The sequence below is a fragment of the Accipiter gentilis genome, chromosome 32 (genome assembly GCF_929443795.1).
Source record: "Accipiter gentilis chromosome 32, bAccGen1.1, whole genome shotgun sequence".
NCBI classification, from domain to species: Eukaryota; Metazoa; Chordata; class Aves; order Accipitriformes; family Accipitridae; genus Astur; species Astur gentilis.
The window spans coordinates 4,623,064-4,645,962 of NC_064911.1; the positions used below are offsets into that span (position 1 = coordinate 4,623,064).

The following is a 22,899-nucleotide window of genomic DNA, read 5'->3' on the forward strand; positions in this document are numbered from 1 at the left end:
CGGGTCCCCGCGGCGGTCCCGGTCTCTGATTGGCGGCACGCGCCTGGCCGTCGCGTGCGGGGGGGTGGGAGTGGGCGGGAGGGAGGCAGGCAGGCCGCGGCCGCGCGTCAGTACGGCGGCTGTGAAGGCGAGTGCGAGCCAGGGCTCCTCCCCCCCCGCCGCCCGCCAGACGGTGGCTGAGGAGGCAGCGGGAGGGGATGGTGCGTCTGGCGGAGGCGGTGGCGGACGCCGCTCCGGCTCCTCCATCCCCCCCGCCGTCGCCATGGGTGTGAGTAGGGCCCCCCGGCCCGCGCAGATATGAGGTACTGCCCGGTGGCGGCGGGAGGGGACGGGAAGGGCGGGGGGGTGGGGGGGGACGACGACGGACCCTCACTGGGAGGGGCGACGGTTCACCCCAGGCCAACGGCGCCCGGCGGGTACTCGCGGCGGGGGGGGGTGGCGTGGGGGGGCAGCGGCGCCTCTGCCTTGTGCTGCCTCTGCCGCCCCCCGCCTCCGCACGGTACCGGTGGCCGGGCGTGTCCCCGTGCCTGGGCCCTCTGACAGGCGCCGGGTGGGTGCCCGGCACGGAGCGAGGCGCCCCGCTCCTCCTCATCTCCCTCGACAGCCGTGGGCGGCCCCGGGGTTGGCGCGGAGCCGTGAGGCGGGCGCCCGTGGGATGCGCCCCCCGTGCGGGTCCGGCCCCGGCGGGCTGTGTGCGCGCCGGCTGCTGCGCGCTGGGGCGGGCGCTGCTGCTTGCCTTCCTCGGGCTGGTCTTTTTTTTTTTTTTTTTTTTAATATTATTCTTTTAATTTTTATTCGTACCTCACCGGGGTGGGTTTCGCTGGCGCCGTTTTCGCAGGTTCGGTTTTGTGGGTAGGGGAAAGCGGGGCAATGCGGCGGGGGGGAGCGCCGCGGTTGCTGCGCGCTGGCTCGGCGATAGCACAACCCTCACCATCACAAGACAGCCATCGCTCCCGGAGGGAGCCGTGTCCCGGCCACCCGTGTCCTCCGGGGGAATCTCGGACGTGGAACGCAGGGGGTGGGCCGTGCGGCTGCGGGTAGCGGGTTTCCCTTTACCGAGTTAAATAATGATTATTCCTGCCGCCTCCGTCCTCTTTGCTCCCTGCCCCTTCGACGCATACGGTCCGCCCTGGTGCGAAGGGAAGGAGGAATGCCATCCCTTACGGCTTGAAAAGGGCACACGACCAATTGAACGAGGGAATGTTGTCAGGGCGTCAGGAAAAGGAAACCGGTACATGGTCGGGGTTTTTGTCCCTTCATTTCTGTTTGCCTCGGATTAGCAGACAACTTTGTGGATAATATTTCCTGTGGACATCTTTTGTTCTGATTCAGCTGCTTCTTTATTTTGAAAGAAATGTAGTTTTTGCTTTTAGAAAACAGTATTTTCTGGGAACTCTACCTTTCTGTGGGGCATGAATGTCGTGATAGGGAAAACACTTCCATAGACCATTACAGAATATTGTTTAGTAAATAATTCTTGTTAGTAAAATAACTAGTATTCCAGATGTGGTAGTGTGGTACTATTAAAGCCAGAAACACTGTTTTCCTCTACCTCTTCCCACCCCCCAGTTCTAAAGTATGCGTTTTGTTTAGAGCTTCTATGGCAAAATATATTTAAGGTAATAGCTATGTATTTTAACAAAATATTTGAAGTCAACCTCTAAATGCATGCATTTTATCCTAAATCAAAAAGCCAAACTGTGTATTTTAAGTACTGATGACTCTGGAGAGTGTCACCAGTAAAAGAAAGAAACCTTTTTTTCTTTTGCCTTTGTTTCTAGTCACCAGTAACTTCCCTCAATGAATATGACCTGGTGATGTTTTTATACAGTACACTTTTTAACATACCAGCGAATAGATTACTGGATTCTTTCTGTTTTAAAATGCTTGCACTACATCTCCAAAGACCTGCTTGAGGGGGTGAGGTATGGAAGGAGGAGTCTTGCATGTCAGCTGTATTCAGATTTCCAAGTACAGGAGTGGGGGGTGCACTTGCTTGTGGATGATGAGGAGGTGTACTGATTGCATATAGAAGTACAGGTAAAGAAAACAGTTGCGCTCTTTTTGTTAACTTATAATTTAAGATATGTCATCTATGTTTAGGCATGCATGTAAGTCAAAGCAGCTTGAGCCATTTTAGCTTGCGTGATTAGCACTTGTATGCTCTCACTGATTTTTGGCAGCTTTACAGGGGTCATATTTCGTACAGATGAACTGTTTCTGAACAGTTTCTCCAGTGTATGAGACTCAAACTTCATTTGAGCTGAGCAGGCTGCTCTTTGCACTTGCTGCTTCACAAACCACACTTAATTCTTTCAGTTCTAGTGTTCCCTCTATAATATCCCACTGTCTTCCATTCCAGATAAGATCCTTTTCAGAGTAGCTGTGTTTTCTTGATAATTTTCCTTTATATCCTGGTTGAGTGGAATAACTACTTAGGTACAGTAACATAAGAATTGGTATCTCAAAATAAACCAATGACCTGCAGTGCCTGTTCTGTCTTTTGCTGCTGTTAGCTGTTTGGTGGAAAGTCTGCATGCCCTTTTCTTAATACCTCTAATCATGCAATTAGGATAGATTTGGATTCAGGAAAGAATGTGAATCTAGGAATTAAATAATTCTAAATGATGATGTCGAATAGCCTTTTCTGGTCTATCTTTGTACTGTAATCATGGATTGTAATTTTAGTAGGATAACACCAGGGAAAATAGGAATATAAGACTTCTGTTTGTAGAATAAAAAGAAAAATAAAAAAGTTAAGGAAAATGTAATTGAGGAATGGGGAGAAGATCATCATGGATAGTTATCAACTATGCTGTCTTCAGTAATATGAGTGGAATAATTCATAAGCAGACAGATTTGTTTGTAATACACATTTCAGGTGGGGGTGGCTCAGTAGTTAACCTGCATGGAACCAAAGAGATCAGATTGATTTATTTTTTTTTTAAACTATAAAAATAAACCAAAAATTGCTTCTGCTTCTGTTGTCTGATAGAAACTTTGAATGCTCATTGCTGTTGTATTTAATATAGCTGCTGAACTTGAAATGCCCCCTACACAGTAAGTTGTTTTTGTTTTTACTTGTATAGCATGAAATTGGGTGGTGTGGTAGACAATTAGAAATTTGGTTCAGTCTGAGATTTAATGGTAAATTACTTGTGTGCATAAAACCTTACTGTGAGGTGCTAAAATGTCTGTATGATCTGTGGCAAAAGTAGTTACCCTCTTTTAAGACTACACTTTCTAAAATTAAAAAAAAAGATTCCACTGATTATTTTCAGGTTGCATTGTTATCGTCAGTATGTCTTGATATTTTAATTGCAGATTGCAGTCATAACTGTATTTGCCAATCTTTCATGTAAGAAAACAAAAATTGTGTATTTTTGGAACATGCATGTAGATGTCAAGTTAATCCACCTATCTGGAATGAATCTCTCTAGATAGCTCTGTGTGTGTGTCTAAGGGGTAGAGGTGGTCAAGTTCTTGGTAGACCGTGCACCATTTGTATAGGAGAGATTGGTTTCTAGTTAATGATCTTAAATGCTTTTCTATAACTGAAACTGGAATTTGTCTATCTGCTTCAGAGTGTCAGAGGATTAACTTCTTGACTGGAATAGAAAAAAGACATTAAATATTTTTGTATGGGGAGGAGTGAAGAGGGCTAGGCAGAAAAGCGTTTTTTTTATTTTATTTCTGATGCAAAAGGTGCATTTTTTTACAACATTCCCTTCATTGCAATCAGTGAAAATGCAGAAAAATTAAATGTTGTAGTACATACTTGGTTTGGTTTTCTCTTATTAAATGTATTGAACTTACATATGTTGGATACTGTATTTTCCTTTTTTTCATGTGTTGTATCTAAGGTAACTGAATTAATTCATGCTAGTGTCATTTCAGTGGTCGTCTTCCCTTTTCTCTGTAAAGTTAACTTTTCACAAGTGTTGTGTGTGTAAAATGTGTGTCTGGAGGTTTGAAATAATCGTATTATTAATTGCCTGAAACCTAAATCTCTGCTGTATATTTCTCTTTCACAGTAGTTCTCAATCTCCCTTCCCCTGCTCTGTCTCTTGTGGTTGTGTGTGCCCACAGGATATTTGTGGTGACCACAGTTTTGACAGTTGAAGTCTAAATACACATGGATTTATGAGAGTAAGTTTTTGTGTGATGGCAATCCTTGAAAATCATGGGCTTGATGGTATGTTCTAGTATTATAGATAAATATACTGATATGATAGATTAGTAAGCCCGAGTAATACTATTAAAATAATTTCACTGAAGACCTGTTGTCTCAAGAATTCAGGTTTCCTTTGTATTTTGATGGATAGCTCATGCTAATTTCCATGAAGATTCTCTACCTAAATATCTTCTAAGTAGAGATCTAGACCTGAGGATGACTAATCTGCTGTAAATGACTGGACAGTGGTTTATCTTTGCATCATTTCAAGATACACACAATTTGTAGATAATAGTTATTAATAAACTTCCAAAATACATGGGACACCTGGGTTTAAATCTATGGTTTCTGAAAGAGGGTTCATGGAGGGTTGCGGCTTCTCTGGAGGACTCATAATGAAACTCCTTTGTAGCACATTGCTTTCTCTACTTTCATATGTAATTGTAAGTAATATTTACAACAATTAAATATACCTATGAAATAATTCATGAGCTATATATGAGGACTTATTTACAGCATTTAGAAAATTTCTAACTCAAACCACACATAATAAATCTAAAGTAGTATCTTTGGACCAGTTTACTAGTTAGCTGCTCTACTTATCTTTTAGCCATACTTTCTAAAGATGTTTTCCAAAAGTAATTCCCAGACTTTACAACTGAGAATAAAACAATTGAAAGAAGTTATTAATGGAATATATACTTAATAGGAGAAACCTTCAGCTAGAATCACGCATGCTGTAAGCAGGTAGTCTGCATTTCCCAACATCCTTGACATTAACTGTGGTGTTTGTCTTGTTCTGGTCCCCCACTTTTTAAAGAAAGAAGTAGTCAATTTCTGTGACTGTTTGGTGTTATGATTTGTATATGTTTTTACTGAACAGTGTGTTATGCATAACTAAATCATGTTCATTGTATTAACTGCCCACAGAGATCTTCAACAGAATTTTTAATACTTAAAGGACTAAAATAAACAATTCTGCATTAGAATTAAAGCTGTATGTTTGAGTGCTTACTGAAGATACTGGGTGGCAAGTAACACAAAACACAGATTCCTAGTTTCTCAAATCTGACAGCCAGAGTTTCTGTACTGATAACTTTATTAGGGTTTGAAGACACACCACTATAATAGCTTACCAGCAGGCAGCCTTTCTTGGCTTTTCCTTGCTTCATGATTGGAGACGTCTGTAGAACCTTGTTAAGATTTTGAGGTGAAGACTGTATGCTAACTCTTAAATGAGACAGTAATTGTTTTAAGCAATCAATTACAGTTTTGCAACGTGTTACAAAGTAATTGGTTTGTCAATAAATGTAACATATGCAAATCAAATTGTTGCATTCCTTCTGTGATTCTGCAGGGCTGCTAAGATCCAAAGGTACCCATGTCAGAATCACATTGGAGAAACAAGAACTTTTATTCATTTCTGGTAGTACTTTCAAGTTTCTCAGTGTGAGTACCTACAAACAGTATATGAGAAAAATATTAAAATTATGTCTAGTTGTACATTTAAGAAAGACCAACCACCCATCTTGGAGGAAAAATAAAAAAGGTATCTTGTTTTCTAAATAATGCTTATCCTGTAAAGTATATGTTAACTTTTTGTTAGTTGCCCTACCAGTTGAACTGTAAAGGAGAAATCCAATATTGACTACTAGGAAGGTAATTCAACTGTGTGTCTGTACAGAATAGAACAGTCTTGGGTGCCCATTTAGCTGAAGAAGCTATGTAAAGTCAGCTGCATATCTAACTTTCAGAGGTCAAGGTGAGTTTATGCAAGGACACTCGGATGCTTATCAATGATCCCATCCTCATATTATGTTACAATTTAGCACCTATAGTTGTGTTTTGGAAACCTAGTGCTTATATATTAAGTGTTCGTATGACTGATCTGAAAACTGAAGATAAGATCAGGCTAATCTTGTGTTTTGAGGCCACCACCTCTTTATTAAAAAAAAGCGCCTCTTATTAGTGACTGTAAAAATACATTTTTCGTGTACTCTAGCTTTATATTATAATTTCAAGTTCACAAGCACAAGAATGTGGATGGCCCTATAAACTGTGAGGTGCAATATTTAGTGTTTTTTAAAGTAAGTTTTTTAATAGGTCATGTCAGGATTAGTCAAAACTTCAGTGTTGTCTTTTCTTCCTGTCTTGCAACGAAAGAAGATAAAGGCTGAACAGATCCTAGTTCCAGTTATCTTACATTATGTTTAGACACTAGCTTCGCATTGTTAAGCCCTCATCCTGCAAGCTATTCTGTATGATCGTGTGCTTGTACCCATACAAAGCTGGCAGTTGAATAGAATCTGTTGCAATATATAGATGCACCTGTGAAGAGTTCTCTGCTGGTACGTGGCCTTCAGCTGTGTACAGATTCTGTATGGATTCCTGTGTTTGTGGTGAGGAGGTTTAGACAGAAGCTCAATTATGCAGTGTAAAGTTCTAATTTCTTCCATAAATCTTCAGGGTATTTTGGGGATGTAAGTTTCGTTCTTTCTTACAGAGAATCACAGACAAAAGCTGACAACTTCAGAGTTCTGTTTTGTAGTAAAATGCCAGTAATCTGATCATATACCAAAGGGGATGGTGCAATAGTTTAAATTCTTAAATAAAAATACTGCCATTTTTTCTTTGAATCACCTGTGAGTCCCAGTTGGATAAACTTGGTTCTGTTTTTCTCAGGCAGACAGATAGACTCCTGTGATATTCAGGTCTGGGTTTTTTTGTTTGTTTGTTTTTGCATGGGCATCCAGTGTAATTGGCTTTTTTTTAGATAGCAATTCTCTGACCTGGTTCTTCAGTGCATCTACTGCCTGTGCTACTGCGATGTTTGTTTTCGTAACTTGTTGCCTTCACCAATCCACATTCTTCTTATCTGTTCTTTTTTTTCTCTTTTTCTCTTGTATCTGTATTTCTTCTCTTTAATGGACCTATATATTTCAGTATTATCTGAAGGCAGGCAGATGTTCTTTCCCAGTTAAGCTTTGTATTTTGGTGTTCGTTGATTTTGTTCTGTTGATGTTTGTAAGAGCCAATCTCAACAGGAAAGACTGTGTAAACTAAACTACTGGAAATAGTTTGCAGAGCTACCTGAAATACTTCTAAAATTTTCTCACAAAGCAGCATTCCATTTTAATACCTCTGTTCTTCAGTGTCTGCTAAAATTGCAAAAGAGCATAATAAACAACGAAGAGAAGAAGGAACAATTTTTTGTTAAAGTAGTGTGGAATTAAGTTGCTGTAGGTATTTGGGCAAGTACTAAATTTAAAAAACAGACATCTAACAAGGTTTTTCCCCATCCTTTTCCAACTATTCTTTATAGTTGTCTCTTTTTTTTAATTGTGGCTTGTAAAACTTAAATCCAGAGGTAAAGTTCAAAACATAGAAGTGTTAAAATATGTTTTCACATAAGGTCATCTATACTAAATTCATGGCAGGACACATGGGTTTTGGAGGTGTTTAATGACAAAGTTTGAAAACATCCATTATCCAGCTTAGAAGAAGTTTCTGCATGTTCTGTTATTCTGTACTTACCTTACTTAAAATCATAGTAAGCAATATAATATGCTTATAAAAGAACAATTAGCAACCTACTGTTGAATGTAATATGCTAATTTTAAGAAATATGATAGGAATTGTTTGTCTTGTAGATAGTCTTTGCTGAAAAATGGCATTGCTTCAAGGAAATGTTGCCAAACTCTATGATGACATGAGCAGTGATGACATGACAGAAGAAGGCAAATGCATTTCACTTTTTGTGTAGTGTAGCACTTGACTGGATGTAATGTTGGCATTACTGATAAGCTCTAACTGGCTGTGGTCAGGAGTCAGTGGCTTAGTTGGTATCAATAAGCCTGTCTTAGTGTTGAAAATTCCTGTTTGCCAAGAGCCCTTCAGATGGCATTAGTGGTACAAAGAGGGTATTGGGCTTCTGAAGAAGAGATCTTTAGTCCCCATGGAACTAAAATTGTTCGATCTTCCCACTCTGATAGTGGGTTCCTCCCACTATTATGCTTTTGTGGTCTCTCAGCTAGGCTTGCTGATAGGAAGCTGCTAAGGGTGTTTTCCGTGCTCAGAACATGCTTCATTAACACAGTTCTTATCAGAATAATCTGAATGGAGTTGAGGTTTGTGCAGCAATTTCACTTTAACAGTTTAATGCTTTTTTGATTAATTAGTCATCCTCTTTGCACAATCAGAAGTTGTGGATGAACCATAAGTCACATAGCTGTGCACAATAACTGGAATCCAGTCTTGTGAAACAGAAGTATGAAATACTCCAGATGCAGTGCTGACTTTAACATGTCTAATGCAGCAATGGATTGATTCCTCAAATGTGTCACAAACATACATTTGGTGCTACTATTTAAACTCAACATCTAACTCTGAGAGGATTGTTTAAAACTTGTGCTGTCTGTAGACGATGTATGCAAAGCAATTTTGCTTTGTGTTTGTTTTTGGGAGGAGGGAAAAAGATGCATCCTTTTGAGTGAAGTACTCTTAACATTCTGAACTGCTGACAAATGCTATTGTATGACTTTTAAAAATTGTATTAACTAGTTGGGTGAATTTAACCCAAAGAGCTTAATCTGCTGTTATTTTAGAACTTACAAACAAACCTGTAACTATTTATGTAATAACCCAGAAGCGTCCCTAAGTAAAGCTGTCTTCTAAATAAAAAAAAAACACAACAAAACCAAACCAAACAACCAAACCCTACATGAATTTACCTGATGTGTTCTATGTAAGACTTATGTAAGACCTGGATATTTTGGTGCCTGTTCCTATTCTTCCTCTATTTTAGGAAATCTGGCAAAGTTTTCTTTTAATCTCTTTGTGTTACTTTCAGGTGATGTGATGGGGAAGATCCTGGTGAAGACTAGGTGTGGGCTAGTTAGTGATAGCATTTGTATGGGTGGTTAAATGGAATTTAACAACTAAATTTGCATTGGAAGCCTGTTGTCCAGAACCAAATGGTAGTGTTTGACATGCTGTGTGAATAAGAAAGAAATAAAGGAATATTGGATTAACAAAAGCAGCATAGTATTTTTTGTGTATGTGTGTCTGAGACTAGCCATTTTAGCATCAGATCGTTTTAATGCCCCCAGGTTAGAGCTACTGGTGTTGTGGGAGAAAAATAGAGAAGTTTCAAAATATTTGATAAAGCCTTTCTTTAAAAGAAACGAGCAAAACAAACAAAAAAACTGAATGCAAGCCTTTTTGATGTGAATGTCATCTGATTCTATGGAGTCTAACTCTTAATTTGAATACAGCAAAGACTAAATTTCATGTGATATGGTATCTCTTGAGTATTTATGCCGTTGCTTGCTGCTTTGCCAGACTACAGCAGAAAGCAAGGTTTCAATATTAGAATTCAGAATTTCATGGGCAGATGACAAACTGGTAGGATCTGAGCTAGTTTCACTCTGCTCCTTCCTGTGTCTTGATACAGACTTCAGAGTCCTTACCTAGAAAGGAGGAGAACTGTAGGAATAAAAAGGGTAGGAATATGTAGAATTGTTTTTCTTTTTTTCTTCCTGGTCTCACCACTTGCTCAGAGGCAGGGATAAGAGAAATGGAGCTTTGACCTTTTGGTGTCTTGGCTCTTATTAGTTGTTGGCTTGAGGAATTGAACCTATTCCAGGGATGACATGTTAGCTGAAATTTCAGCAGACTGAAAGACTGTAGTCTTTTCAGCTGATAGTTGTTTCTGGATATTTGGTAGGCTCCATTGATAGCTGAATAATAAACCTTCTGCCTATTGTGTGTTGTGGGTTTTTTTTTGTGGACTTTTAAGGACTTTTGTATAAGCAAGAGGGAGGATTTTTCCTTTGGTGGCTTTGATAGATGATAAAAGTTTCTGTAATCAGAAATTGCATGAAGCTTCAGAAGTAATTTTGCATTATTTTTTTTCCTTCTCTAAGTGCTTCAAGCAGGAAAATGTTACTCTGTAGCTCCAAGGAAAACAACATTCCCTGCTGGAGTTGCTTAATTCCTAGAGTTTCTGGAATTTGTTATGGCAATGCCAAGTTCTTGCTTTTCCTGGATAACCTTGATGCAATCCTGAATGAAACCTCCTGAGCTTTGTTAGGAAAAGCAAAGTACAGGCTAGTTGGGGCAGGGCAACAAGTACATTGAAATAGCTTTCTGGAGTGTAGGTAGGGAATATAATCATGCAGAATCTCTTAAATGGTTATCTTCAAAATTAGGCATTCTGCTTGGGAAGTTCAAAACAGTGACAGAAATTTAGCCCTCTTATTTAAAACAACACAAACCCTCAAAAACTGGCAAGCATTATGATCAAGAATACTGACTCAGCTAAACTTTGTGTACTACAATGAAACCTAGGAAGCCTGCATATTGAAATTCTTGTGAAATTTTATTTCTCTTTGTGTGGAGGCTTACTGTTCTTTCCCAGCTTCAAAAAGGAAAAAAGGGGGGAGGGGAGAAATAAATAAATTAAATTTTTAAAAAAAGTTAATTGAATTGTCCAGAGAGAACAATGCATGCAGTTATTCGCCACCTGAGATACTTTCTAGCTAGAGAGGTTTAAAAAGACAGTAAATACAAAGGGCAAGAAAAGGGCAGAAGGCTACAAATAGTGCAGATACACTGGTATGCAGATTTCCAAACTTAGTTTGCTCTGATTATCATTTTTAAGGTGGCAGCAGCAGTTTCTAGTCCTGTACCAGGCCATGTACAAGAGGAATCCCTTGGCTTTTCTGGCAATCCTCAGGTACTTTTCTGAAGTAGCTTGGACACGATGAGCCATGCTTTACAGCTGGGGAAGAGAGATGGAAAAACACCAGGGTAACAAAATTAGCCAAAGAGGAAAAATGGGAGCCTGTCTCAACTAAGGTATTTTAAACATCCACCTGTTGACTTCAGTTGTTGTCCCTGTACTATATTATGAAACCAGAATATAGTCTACCAATAATTCCATCTTGTATTAGCTTGGCTTTGTCTCTCATTAAAGATTAAGGACTTTATTCTGTGAAGATTTAAATAGAAATAAAGCATTACTGCAATAAAAGGAAACAGAGGTTACTTAGTGAAGTGGCTTCCACCATTCTTTTGATTTGTAGACTTCCAAAATATGTCTTCTGAGGATATGCACTTGGGGCAATGTATATAAACCTAGTATTAGGCTTGATTTTTTTTTTTTTTTAATTTTTTTTTTTTAGTTATTTTTGCAAGTTACCTAGAGGTTTCCTTTGTGTTGAATATGAGCTAAGGGAAACCATGCTCTTGAATTCTCATGGTTTCTCATTCTTGTTTTGCTGAGAAAAATGCTTTAGCTGATGTGCTTGTAGGCATACAGCAGGGAGGTTGAACGTTTTTACAGATATGCACTGCAGGAGACATAGCAGGAGTGGTTGCATCTAAACACAGAGACAACCAAATTACTGCTTTCTTTTGAGAGTTTACAGAACCCAAATTACATACATGTGCAGCTACCACTGTGGAGCTGACATGTTCATGTGACTGTGTTAAATCTCCAGAAGATTCCCTAATAGACTCTTACAGGAGACATGGAAGTATTAGTAAAGTTGGCCTGGTGGTGATGTGGTGATGGGAGTAACTAGTGTGGAAAAAAAGTCTCACGGAAGTGCTACTCCAGAGGATAGGCTTCTTGAGTGATGTGTCTGTCCTTGCAGAGCAATAGCAACTTGCATACCTGCAATTTGTGTGTCTATTTACCTATTTGGGGTTATCTGATTTGTTTTAAACTGCCCTAGTTTTGTAATGACCTCAGATTTGCACTGTATCTTGAATCATGGCAGTGAACATAATTTTCTCCTCTGACTAGGAATAGGCTGAATTTGTTGGGAAAGTATTTGGCAGTTGTATTCAGTTCATTCTGTTTGAAAAATATCTCAGCAGCTGGTTGCTATAGAATCATTATATCTCTTCCAGATTTTAATGTTTAGTGGGTTGGATACAGTGGGGAGGTTATTGGCAAGGTAAGTGAAAAAATGTGTTAAGTTCTTTCTCTCTTGGGATGATGCTGGCTTAGTGCCTCTTTGTAGGACTTTATTAGTTTTTCAATAGCTTGCATGAGCAGTGCTGTTGGTGGATGCTGTGACCTCTGGCATTGTGTATCTGGTTACTCATATTTTTGGCCAGGCTGTAGCATTTTAATGCTATGGCTCATTTTTTTTTCTTGCATCTTTGTGTATCAGTTCAGTTGGCATGCCAATCTAGAGATAAGATTTAACAGATGAGGTTTAACTGAGTTTCTGTTATAGGTCTGCAACACAACTTTGCACTAAAACCAATGACAAATTGAATCTTTCATGCAACTGTTAGATATCACTTGGAACAACTATGATCCTCCCCAAGCTTTTTGGGGTTTGTTTATTTTTCTTTTTTCTTCATAGTGCTTAATTCACAAATGACTTGGTATGTTGCTGGGACTTGATACTCTGAAATTGCTGTTTTCCAAAGCAGATCAATTATTCTGTCACAGAGAGAACCTTTTCCAGGGTTCGACTGAATTGTCATATGCAGTCCCCTAGAAGATCAAATCTTAAGGATTTGTCTATGTAATGAAAGCTTTTTTATTATAGAGAAATAAGTTAGCCTGAAACATAGGCTATGGTCAAGATGGTTCATACACTTCATATTGTATTGCTTCATAATTTCTAAAGAATGGCCTTCTCTCAAGGGTTTGACATAAGCTATGTGTATTGTTCTAATGCCTGTATATTGTTTGTGTGTTCAGGCAGGTATGTTTAGTTCTGGTTTAATATCCTAAATGTTTTAGTTTAGAAGCAGTCTGATAGCTTTCTTAATTGTCAGTAATGCAATTAATTTCCCAGAAACACTCATGGAAGACTACCCAAATTTTGAAGTACATTAATATAAGGGAACAGGTGAGTAAACCAGAAAACTTAATACTCTTTGTGTAGCCTGATGTTGGCCACCAGCTGTCATTTCTAGCTTTAGCTCTGACATACTGGTCTGTGTTTCAAGAAAGTTTGCCTCTCTCTTCTGTTCTTGTTAGACAGTAGGTTTCTTTCTAGTATTTTCTGACAAGTTAGTAGTACACATTGTCCTGAGGTGTTACATTTTCTTTTTAGTCTTTGATGTTTGTACTGTTACCCAGTTTCTTTGCCTTTATTTCAGCTTGATTCTTCCACCTGATACCGTCAGCTCTCTTGAGGATTTTAACACTGCATACTTTGACACTGTACCAGCTGCTGGCAATCAGGTTTCTTGAGGCCTATGTTAAGGCTTCATTTTTGGGCTATTACACCAACAGGAACTTTTCAAAAGGCTAAAGTAATGATTGCAGTGTTGGAAGGTGCTGATTTTTCTGCTGGGCCTAATTGAAAATTCTTTCTCTTTCGTGAGTATCTCGAAGGAACTGGAGGTGCTGATTTTTTTTCTTTTTCCCTACTCCTCAAGCATTCCAATCTGCAGCTGTACAAGCAGTGATCAAATGATCCATAGACAAATGTATATCCCAGATACTTCTGTTATTCTCTCAATTGTCATCATATATATTTAGCATTTAAGAACTGGTAGTCAAAATAGTGAGTTTTTCAGCAGGTCTTAAAGTAAGAACATGAACTGTTGCCATATAGTAGAACTCCTGTAGGTTGAAACAGTTGTCATGGACATTGTTTGTTGGAGAATTAGAAATAAAAAGCAAAAAGAAAAGAAATGTGAGTAAATGGCCTATTCAGTCTAGAATGTCAGTGCATCTCTTGGCAATGCTTGCTGGCAGGCTTTATTGAGGATTACTTGCTGCTGCTTTTTTCTCCTTTAAGCCTATGAACTGGCTTTTTTTTTACTGGAATTTTTTCTTGCATAACCTGGGGTTTCTTGCTTAAAAGTTGCACTAAAACAGCTGTAGATTTGAAGGAGTACTTTGAGTACTTGGTTTCTGAAACAGTCAGCAGAAGTATTTAAGCAGATGAGAACTGAGGCATGTTCATGTAATTTTATCTCTATGGGTACTTTATTGCTCATTTATGTGGGAAAGTAAAGTTAATTTGACTTATGTATGAGATTTATGCTGGTGCTGCTCTGGAAGCTTTAAAAGTGATAGAAAATAGTACTGTGGCTTTAGGATAACTAGTTATTGTCGCTAGGTTTTCAGAGGAAATTAACTTAACAATCTTACTCTTGCCATGTCCCAGACTTCTTACAATTCACTGCTTCATAGGACCTGTTATGACTGTTCAGAACTCTGGAATTCAACATATTGAATACAAAATGCTGTATATCATACTTGGCATATTTAGTGCCTCCATTGGTTCTTGATTAGACACGTATTCATTGTTCTGATGTCAAATGGGGGTTGAGTATTACTGCCTTTTTCTTTTCCCAAAGGGGGACAAGTTAATTTTGAAGCAAAAGTTCAGATTCTTTCCCCTGCAAGTAGCCAGCTCTTCTTTCCAGTAAGTTCATTTTGTCTTTTGCCCTTAGTTTCAAGCTCCAGTAAATGCCATGTATATTTTCCAGGAGAGTTGAAAACTAGGCTGTTGAGTTTTTGAGAAAGGGGTTTTTTTGTCTGATGAAGGTTTGATTTTAAGTGCTTCAGTATATGGGGTTTTTGAATAGCTGAAATATTGACAACTTAATTTTTAATGTAAAATATCTTAAGCCTATGCTTCTACAGACAAGTGACTACAAGAAAATCTTGCTTCCCATTTTAGAAGGTAACTTACGAGCTGTAATGATTGGTGAAGGACTAGATGCTTCATTATAATGCCAGTTTTCATTTTCAGGTCTTAACTAAGAAGGTAAATAATCAGAAATGTATTTTTAGAATCCAAAGTTTATTTTTAAAATCTTGTCAGTTGCCAACTCTTAAAGTATGCTGTGCTGTACTGAAGCCAGCCAGTGTGAGTTGAAAAATTACTGCTGAACATACTGCCAATTATGCTAGACTCTGCTCTTCCAAGCTTCCTTCACAGCTGTCCCCAAGCCTCGTCTGATGATGCCTCTGCTGCAGAAAATGGCCCTCAAGCTATCTTCTGTTGGAGTCATAAGACTCAGTTTCAAGGTAAACTTGCCCCTATTTTTAGCAAGCCAGATTGAGAAATAAAGTAATCCTGATCCTGGTTCAAGAGTGGAAGCACCTTAAAAGTTGCAGTAGCTTCTAGAGTAGGTTGAATGAATGGGGACTCTAATCATTTTAGCTGTCAGGTTTTAATCCACTACTGCAAGTGTGAACTATAAACTGTGCAAACTTGTATTCCTCCTGTGCTATAAATTGTACAAACTTTTTTATATCTGTCATTCTAGCATGAAGATATGTTAACATTTTTACTGGAAAATAAATGTCATTTGTAATCTTAAACTACAGATCTCTCCTCTGCTATTTCTTTTGCCATGTATAAATATATTTATACATATATAAACCTGATTCATTACCTACAGATGTGATCCTGTTAATGAAGTGAGGTGGGTCCCTGTTCTTCCACTAAAAAGAGGTTCCTCTTTCTCCAAGCAATTTTTGGTACTTAGCAATAGTATTTTATTGCTATATTAATATTAAATGCCTGTTTGAATGACCAAAAAGTGGAGAATCTTGAAAAACTAATGTTACTTACTCAATATGTTTTTTTAGAGGAAATCTTACTAGGGTATTGTTTTCAGTTTGTGAGAAATAACTGAATTAGGTATGACACATGTCTGTCATGGATACTGTGTTCTCTGGACGGGAAAGAGTGACTTACGAGAACTACTTAGTCAAATTAGATTAGTAGATTATAGTCACCTAAACAGCTAGAAAAAATGAGAATCCTGTGTGTAAAGTCCCATTTTAAGATGAGATCAAAACTGGTAAACCAGAGTACAAAAACTACCTTACAAAAAGGCAGAAGAATTTCTTAAATTCACTGTTTAAAATTTGAGTAAGATTAAAACTGCTGCAAGTATTTGCTGCAAGTACACGTCCTTTGTATCAGGAAAACTAAATTCACTAAAATACCTCCATTATGGTGGCATATGTATAACAACCCTTCTGTTTTACGTAGTTAAATGTTTTTTCAATCTTATTACATACATGTACACATATATTTTATGTCAGCTGTTTATTTCAGAATCTTTCTGAACTTCGGCTATATGCTTTATCCTGAACTTGAAATCAGCATAGAAAGGAAGGAGCTATCTTAAGCTTAAGACTGGATGTATTTTTTTCTGGTTTGGGAGACATATCAGTATATTGGTTGCTATCAGTGTATGTCTTCTACCCTACCAGTCTTGAGACCATAAGAGAGAATAATACACTGAAGATGCACACTTGGTAACTGTTTAAATTGATACTAGAGGTGGCATCTTTGATTCCCTGCAAATGAACCAAAATAAGCTCATGGCAACAAATATACCTAGAGATAACTGTCTGGGTGAGATGTAGTGCTAATGACTTCTGTAGGAATTTAAAGTTCATGCATTTAACAAGATGGCTGGAGTCTTTCACTTCTTCAGCATTTGTGTCCTACAAGAACCTTGTTCAGGGCTTGTATTGTGAGGGAAGATGAAAAAGAAGGGGTCTTACAATCCTATTGACTACTTTAAAAAAGAAATCTACTAATCTCTAGGCAAGTTAGATCCTAAAACAAAGTTCTTTCTTCAGATCATCGTTTTTGCCATCACTGGGTGATGGGTGTAACATCATCTTCTGAGCGTATTTGATCTCTTCTCAGAAGTGTGAAACTTGGAAAGCTTAATCTTTTTGAGGTTTTACCTGAGTGCTTAAGAGCTGTGGGAGTTTGATGGAGGAAAGGGATGAGTTGTGTTTGAACTATGAGGTGGATGAATTGTGAAGTCCTCTGTAGCATCATGCCCTTCCTGTGCTTTTATCAGGCTTGACTTGCTTCATTCTTTGTTGGCCCTCCTCTCTATGACCTTTCTTTACTACTCCCCATATAAATGTTTCATCCCTTCACTTTTTTCTATCCCTGCCTTTGCTGAGGAAACAAGTCTCTCGAGGACGCAGAGTTCAGGGTGTCTCTTCATAGTAATCAACCTGTTGCCACCACAAAACTTCAGTGAATAAGGATCATATTGTTACATACCAGCAGAACTTACGTGTGTAGTTGGGCGCTGATTAACAGTTAGCATGTTAAAAACTTGCAAATCTGAGGGTTTTTTAAGGAGTTCAGTGGGCTTGTTTTCATAGCTGTCTTCACTTTCTGCTTGCATCAAACTTGAAAGGTTTTTTAGATCTATTATACTGGGAAATCAGAGCATTGTATTACAATTTTGCAGTTTGATTTTTTTTCCTAGTCGAAGACAGCCCCACAACCATAATGTGACTTGTAACAAATTTTCCTGATTACTAGGTACTGAAAAACAGATGACTTTCGAAGTACCCACAGGGGAGAAATTTGTAAGCTACAGTAAATAAACCTCCCCATGCTGCAGATTTGTGACTTAGAGTAAATAAACCATTAGCACTAACAATAACGTTAATGTTCTTATCCTCTTTAAAGAAAGGAATTTTTATCCTGGAAAGAGGTATTAAAGCATTTCAGTACGGGAAATGACTCTTTTCAGTATTATTAACTATACAGACTTCCTTGGTTATTTACAGAAGGACCGTAACAAAGTAGCCTGCTTTCCAGATCAAGCATGAAAAATGCCTGTGCATATGGTGTCCTCCCCCTGTAACCTGCATTCATCAGAGAAGCCATCTTATGGGCTGTAAATATTTATATACTGAGAATAAGCATCTCTTTTCTAACTGCTTGATATATGTGTCTTTTTAAAAAAATGTCCTGTCCTCTGTATCCAGTTTTTTTTCTTGGAGTTGGTTTGTTTGTGTGCGTGTCCTGGTTCTTTCTTGCATAGGCTTGAAATAATTCCCAACCCTTGGCAGAAATGCAGAGTGTTTGTAGCCTGGAACTTAGTGGGACTGTGTTTGAGTGATCCTGCTGCTCCCTTGACTGCTCAGCAGTTAGAAAGCGCTGCTGTGGAATAGTGTTTGCAACATCCAGCTTGTTATGACTAAAGCTGAAATCTGTCTATTCTTCTAATAAACTCTTGCTTCTACCTATCTCTTCCTGTAGCGAGGAAAACCTTAACTTCACTGTATGTGTGCTTTGAAGGAGTCTGTGTTGCATAAATACTTGCACCTCAACTCTAGTGAAATATGTGGAAAGCCTTCCTTTTTTTGTGTCTGTTTTTATCATTTCTTTGCTGCCTCTGAACTCATTATTAACACTGGTAATATATTCAGCAGGATTATTCCTGTCCTCATATCTTAACATTTGAAGAATCTTTTACCCCAACCAAGGATTGAAACTTTTCTGATTGTTGTTGAGATGTAGGAGACTGATTCATGTGGAACTGATAGAAAGCACACTTGTCAACTGGAAAGGAAACTTGTCACATGACCTTACACAATTTTTTGTGCCATTCAACTGCACTAACAGTCAATTGATAATTATGTTTAATATACAAATAGGGTTTATAAGTTAGAATATGCTTTTTAAAAGTTTTAAATATGTATGTACTATTTACCATTTCATCTTGCAAAACATTTTTTCTTTCCCTTATCCCATTGCATATATCAATTGTCTAGCCTTGTGGACACATCGGAAATGTTTTTGCTCTTTTGTGAAAATTGCTTGTAGGCATTTTGGAGGGGAATCAGTATCCTGATGGAAAAAGGAAACAGAAAAACCTTTCTTTAGGATATCCCTGTCTTATGCCGTTAAGCCCTTTTTACTTCAGTTCATTAGTGTGTTTTTAAGCATATTTTAAGTAGGAGATGTTACCTCCAACAATTGAGCTTTAACATATAAAATTTCTTGTTTAAGCTTTATGCAACTTTTGTTTTCTTGACAATGTAAGGGAATCCTTTATCTTCCATATGTACTCTTGTCTGATAAGCAACCTTTCTAGTGTAAGGAAATACCTTAATTTTACAAATGCCCAAGGGTCTGTCCTTATCACTATGTGAAAAATATTACAGGAAGTTTTGCTATCTGTTCATCCAACATTTGCATTTCTTCCCAATAAAGCTGCTATTTGAAGTGCTGTTTTGTCTTTTCACTGTCTGCTGGAAGCATGTTTGTGTTAAATGTTACCTAAGAATAGCAGTACACCTTCAAGCAGGTCTTTGGAATATTTTTTTTCCAAAGGTGTCTTTTTCTTTATCAAACTACATAAGTTAATGCTTTAATTGGGTTTGTTTTAAAAGAAGTATTTCATTTTTTGTAAAACTGAGAACCAATGATCCTGCTCATGGAAAAGAGTTCCAGATCTTAGCACAAATAAAGCTCTAACTAAATAAAAAAGTTTGTTTCATAAAAGAAATGAAGCTTCAGTAACGAACTCCTTGCCATATGTTAACTGCTTTAGACTCAAGTATGTTCTCTATATTCACCTGGGAACTATTATTTGTGTTGTTTTATTACTGAAGTTCTTTAAATATTCTGCTAAACAAGCCTGCCTATAGGTGATCTTCAATTTTAGAGACTGAGGAGGATTATTGAATTGTATCCTGTATAGCAGGTACTGCTTATTGTGTATGTTTCTTATTTGAAGTAGAAAAGAGTCTGTGTCCTCTTCTGTAATCTCTTTTTAAACACAATTTATCACAATTTCCTTGACTGAAATGTAGCATTGGTAATTTATTCATTGTGTTACTGGTTTTAGAGAACTTTGGCCAAGTCCTCTTAAAGCCTGTAGTGTGCCGAATAAGTAGAAGCCAAAATTTGGTAATCTTTGTATCAGTCCACACATACTTTCAGTATTTATATATATTCATATTATATAAAAATAATTTCGTAAGTCAGAACAGTTTTGTCTGTTCATGCTTTTTCTAATTCTTTGACATTTCCTATGTAGTCTCTAATATTTCCTGAATTGTCAGGATCATCTACAGGTGGAATACTGTTTTCTTCAAATAAGTTAGTATGTTGTCATGGGTTGACCTTGGCTAGCTGCCACATGCCCACCCAGCTGCTCACTCACTCCCCTCCTCAACAGGATGGGGGAGAAGATGGGGTGAAAAAGCTCATGGGTTGGGATAAAGACAGGGAGATTACATAACAATTACTGTCATGGGCAAAACAGACTTGACATGGGGAAAACAAATTTAATTTATCACCAGTTAAAATAAGGTGGGATAGTGAGAAACAAAGACAAATTGAAACAACACCTTTCCCTCTCCTTTATCCTAGGCTCAACTTTACTCCGTCATTCCTGATGCCTCTGCCTCCCTCACACCCCAAGCAGCACCTGGGGGTGGCAAATGGGGGCTGCGGTCAGTACTTAACAGCTCCTCTCTGCTGCTTCTTCCTCTGCTTGCTTTTTCCCCTACTCCAGTGTTGATCCTTTTCACAGGCTGCAGTCCTTCACGATAAACCTGCTCCAGCCTGGGGTCCTCCCTGGGCTGCAGTGTAGATATCTGCTCCATTGTGGTCTATCCATGAGCTGCAGGGCAATACCTGCTTCAACATGGTCTCTCCATGGGCTGCAGCGGATCCTTGCCGGAGTGCCTGGTGCACGTCCTCTTGTGGGTACTCACAGGGCTGTTTCTCATGCTTTTCCACTCACTGCCAGGCAGTGTTTTGCCCTTTCTTACACAGGTTTTCCCTGAGGTGCCACCATCTTGGCTGAGGGGCTCAGCTGTGCACTGCAGTGGGTCCATTGGAGCCCCAGAGAGGCTACCCCTGCAGCTCCCCACTGCCCACACCTGCACTCTACATAACTGTTTAAACTCATCCTTGTAACAAAAAGGATTTAACCTTACTGTTTGATGCTAACTGATGTGGCACTCTGTGTAGATAGCCACACATATGAAGCTTGTGCTACATATATATTATTTTTATAGCTATATACTTTTTATTACATCTAAATTATATGTGTTGCTTGTGATGAAATCAAGAGGGTCACATAACTGGGGTCAACGCAGTACTGAGATCACTGCATTTTATACAAATACATTTGATTGCCTTATAGTGCTGGGGTCAGGACTGTACCTGTGTGTTAGTGCCACAGAACAGAGAATTTCCTGGTGTGTGTTGCATTGGTAGCTTTATAGGTCAATAAGATGTTTTTAGCTCAATATGAGAATCCTCATAATTAAATCTTGAGAAATTTAAGTGCTTGCTTGGTCAGTATAACCCTAACAACTGGAACTATAACTTTCTGTAGAGTGTTTGTGACCCCTTTCTCTGGGAGGCACTGTTGTGAAGAAAAAAGTAATTTCCAAAAAAGTTAGGAAAGCATCCTCATTTTCAGGATTTGTTTTAATGCCTGTTTTATTCTTGCCCCAAAGAACAAGCTTCTCTCACAACATGCCGCTCAGTGGTGTTGAGCAATTCACTGGTGATTTCTTTTTGAAATGATTTTTTTTTTCTTTTTGAAAACAAAACCAATGAGCGAGTCTTTGCCTTTCATCTTCATTGTTTTGGGGTCTTTTCTTTTGGTGAAGTGCAGGGAGGTTAGCTGTCCCTTAGTGATGCTACTCATGTTCAGGGCAGGTTCAAGGAATGCTTATATATTTTACAAGGTCTCCTTCGGAGACTTTTGCCCTGAGATCAAAGTTCTTGAATTGACATTCTCGAGGAAATCTATATGACTAATTAGAAGAAAAAAATAGAGGAGTAAGCCACAGAGAATGACTGCTATCAACCTGTGTCTGAACAACTTGGTTAAGTGTGACCAGAAGGAAGGTGTGTAATAGGAACACTTGTCTAAATGACATAATATATGTCTGTTCTTGGATCTGAAAGTGCTCCTAATGTCATGCAGAAGAGTTAGGAAGACAGAGCTTTGAAGAAATTCAGAGCAGAAGGTACATGTGTAGGAGATGTTGGCTACTTCAGTCAATAGTGATGTGGTCTGACACAACTACTGAGATGCTCATAAGGCTTGGTAGATGCTGAGTAATTTCTCCTATTAAAGCACTATTTTGAAAATCTGCTTGACAAATCTGCTGTAGCAAACTGCTTTTGCTGTACCACTGCATTTATTTAACTGGTGATCCCCTTTCCTCTAGAAGTTCAGAAGAGCAGATGCTTACAGAGGACAAACTGACCTACACTGGAGCAGTTCAAAGGACAGAGCCATCTGTGCCTTCTCTTATATCACCAACTTTATCCTATCTCTGCCCTACTCGACCTTTTTCTTATGGTTTTGCCTAGGAGGAAGGGAAAGGGAGTGGACACACATCCTGAACTCTCTCAGCTTACACTTGTGCTGACTCTGGGCTTTCTCTTTGTTCTTACCCTTCCCCCAGCATAACTGTTACTTTGGGGCAGAGATGGAGAATGTGAAGTGAAAGAACTCAGAACATCTGACTGGGGTTTTTTTCTCCTTTTTTCACTGTCCCCACTTCAAATGATCCACTATCAAGTTCAGACAAGAATGGGGATTTGCACAGCATAGCTACATGGGATTAGGTTAGGCCTACCAGTAATGAAATCTTGAGGTAGAAGACCATCACTGCTATCCAAGAAAGACTTGATGGCTCTGACCTATTCCTTTGGCTGCCCTCATTTCTCTAAGAACATCAAGCTGGGTTATGAGTCCTTTGATTCTGATCTGCCTAATCTTACAGACAGTTAAGTTGGCCTAGTCAGAAAGGGGGAACACAGATCTAGACTGTGTCCATAATTTCTTCACTTTTCAGTCCCATGACTGAAAACACAGCTCACAGGAACGCCATCTCCAGCACCCTATCACTTCTGAGCTCATGCAGGGGTTTGAAAAAGGAATCCTTGCTGTTAGGGTGGCTTTAGCTGCAGTGGAGG

At 38.8% G+C, this 22,899-nt stretch overlaps 1 protein-coding gene across 6 annotated transcripts in view; it reads left to right on the forward strand.

Moving 5' to 3' along the window:
• The first annotated feature begins 109 nt into the window (after window positions 1–109).
• Window positions 110–22,899, forward strand: part of ITSN1 (intersectin 1) — a 143,226-nt gene continuing 120,436 nt past the window's right edge. For 5 of the 6 annotated variants that reach the window (XM_049834911.1, XM_049834914.1, XM_049834913.1 and 2 more), the window contains exon 1: window positions 110–302. The gene's annotated coding sequence lies outside the window, so the exon portion shown is untranslated. The remainder of the gene's footprint in view (window positions 303–22,899) is intronic. The other variant, XM_049834917.1, reaches the window with a different exon arrangement.